The 2,891-nt window shown below is 37.3% G+C and overlaps 1 pseudogene; it reads right to left on the bottom strand.

Moving 5' to 3' along the window:
• Nucleotides 1-2,512, bottom strand: part of LOC138157212 (liver carboxylesterase-like) — a 32,139-nt pseudogene extending 29,627 nt beyond the window's left edge.
• Nucleotides 2,513-2,891: the final 379 nt, after the last annotated feature.

Raw genomic sequence — 2,891 nt, 5'->3', positions numbered from 1 at the left:
ATATTTGTAATCTCTATAGGCATTGTGAATATGGCATTGCTGATACAACTATCAGGGAGTTCTCTAAGACTATACATTGCAGAAAAATTAAGGATTTACTTTTTTTTTCTTATCAGGAGTTCCCATTACTAATAAAATCATAGGTTTGAACTCTGCCTAGAATCAACCTAAAACACAACCAAAATCAGAAACCAGCAGAGGGCACAGAACTCCCCTTGGCTCTCATACTCCATTTTAGCTCTGCCATGCTGTCCTCCACTGGGTGGAGACCCTCCTACCAGTAGCCTCTGACTCATCTGTATTCATTTTGTTTCCTTGAAGGAAAATAGAAACTTTTTGAAGGCAGGTTCTGTCTTTTTATCTTGTTATCCCACAGCTTAGCACATGGTCATGTATATAGTCTAAATTTAATAAATGCTTGTATCACAAAGGCATAAGTGTGCCAGGATCTTTCCCTCCATAGACTTTTTTGTCCCCAGGATCTTATTCCCTTCCCTCCAGTCTGTCTTGAAATACTGATTTAAAGACATGTTTTATGTTACTTGTCCCACATGACAAAATGGATCTTTACAGCATGGTTCAGGAGTCCTGGTTAGATGCGTCAAAGCAAGAGTGCTTATGCTCAGAAAATATCTTGGGATGATCACCTCACTGGACTGGGACAATAATAAACAAATTAAAGATTTTTTTTTCTTCTTAGGCCTTGAAAGTGATAATTCCAATGTCAATTATTTATAAATCTGTGAATTTAGTTTCTCAATGAAAATTTCTAAAGGAAAAAGCTATTAACCCTAGAATGAGTTACCTGAGTCAGAAATGTGTAGCAGGCTGGTTTATAAAAAATACTGGGCAAAATTATGAAGTTAATTTTTCCCCTAAGATATCCTGTTTATTCTCTTTCTCCCCACTCATTGACTTCCATGTTTTTTCTTCTAAAATCTGGTTTTCTCTGGACTTCTCCTTTTCTCCCTATCAAAATATGTTCTTAGGAAAACACATGATAAATATATTCACATGGAGATGTCAGTTTCCAATCAGATTTAATATGCTTCCCTTCCAAGGAAAATTCGGATTATAAGTGGGGAACCATCTTTATAGCAATGGAATTCTGTACTAGAAATTCTGTAGGAGGGGTCACTTATTGACAAGGAAATCTCTGGGGAGGTATTGTCTGGCTCCTATAAGTTAAGACCAACCCTAGTTCTATACTTTAGTGGTGTCAACTAAAATATGGTCGAGTGTGCTCACTTCATAAAGTTTGTTTGGACAATTTTAAGGAAAATTATGGAGATTTTCATGATACTCTGAAGTACTTAGTGTACATGGAAAGAACAGTGGATTTGAAATCTAGAGACATGGCTTGAGTTCCAGCTCATACACTTCATGACAGTGAGATTAAAGCCATTACATCTATCTGAGCCCCAGTTTTCTCATCTTTCAAATATGAGCAATAACGTATGTATTACTTACTCTATATGGTATCTATGAGGAAAATGATTTTAAAGCACTATATAAAAATAATTGTTGCTAGTGTTTTTATAAGAGATGCCATTTTGAAAAATGAGTATATTCTCTACCTCCATAGATCTTTATTATTGGCTGTCTAAAATCAGTCTTGGGTGTGGCCAGTTCTGTATTTAAGTCAAAGATATATGTCTTGAATCACATATAGTCATTATATTAGTACGTTGTAATGTACAGTATGTAGGAATAGCATGCTATTGCAAGATATAAAGCCTCTTTTTATAAAAGAAATCTCTGTGTTGCTTGAGCTCCCACCCTGATCTCAGAAACATTGGTAGAACCCTCTGAATCAAAGCATGGCACTCTGAAATCTCACCAATGCTGAAACACTAAAACTGTCACCAAAAATGGTCACCAAGCTCGGGTCTCCTCCAAAGTTGCCAATATTATTCTGGACCCAATGGAGTGCTGCCACTTGATCTAAGCAACCCCAGTTCCCCGAAGCATGTTCATCTCCAGTGCTACAAGGGAGAGGAGAGAAGATGAAAAGATAAACAAATGGATGTGTGGGTGAATTGGATGGATATCAACTGATACCCTTGGCTACATATGGATAACTACAAAGTGGCAGTGACATTGACTTTAATTATATGACCATAGTGCAACTGGCATGGACTTACCACAGACCCTGGGACCTCAAGATTAAATTATAGAAGTAGTACAATAGGCCTATATTTATACCATGTTCTAGGAAAATAAATCCAGCATATAGAAATATTCTCTGTCTGGGTGAATTCACTGTATTCATGATTTTCAAAAATCAGTTTCTATAAGAATCAGTTAGAAAATTTCAGAGATGGGGAGTACCAAGCATAGGGTGGTAGTGCCAGCAGTAGGCTCACATTTCTTGTTTGGTGCCATTTGAATTCCTGGACTCCAGACCCTACCTAAAGAACCCAAAGATTCCCACACAGTACTGAATGGTCACCACCACCACGTTCTCAAAGGTTGAGAGATTCAGTCCATCATAGGTTGAAGCCTCACCCATCAGTAACCCCCCTCCATAGATCCATACCATCACCTGGAAAATGAGGAGGAAAATTGTTTTGATCAAAAAGCACAGATTTGAAAGGAACATCAGAAAGTGAATGTCTAAAATGCCCAGACCAGATGATTCATACAATCCCCTTTTTTTTAGGGAAGAGGTGTAATATAGTTGAAAGGATCCTGTAATAAGAATCAAGAGACCGATATTCTAGGCCTGACTGTACCACTAGCTTACTTTTTGATCCAAGGAAAATTATTTCTGTTTTCTAAATCCTAAAGCATCCATTGGTACAAAGATTGTGATCCTTTAACTTGCCTTTCCCTCTAACATTCTGATCAAATGAAACTCCATGGAAATGCTTTTTCATGCATGTATACAT

This window comes from Petaurus breviceps, unplaced genomic scaffold (assembly GCF_028583685.1).
Source record: "Petaurus breviceps papuanus isolate PSGF00001 unplaced genomic scaffold, PetGlider_PUasm1.0 171, whole genome shotgun sequence".
NCBI classification, from domain to species: Eukaryota; Metazoa; Chordata; class Mammalia; order Diprotodontia; family Petauridae; genus Petaurus; species Petaurus breviceps.
Note: the sequence above shows the minus strand (reverse complement) of the source record. Positions and strands in the feature narration are given on the sequence as shown.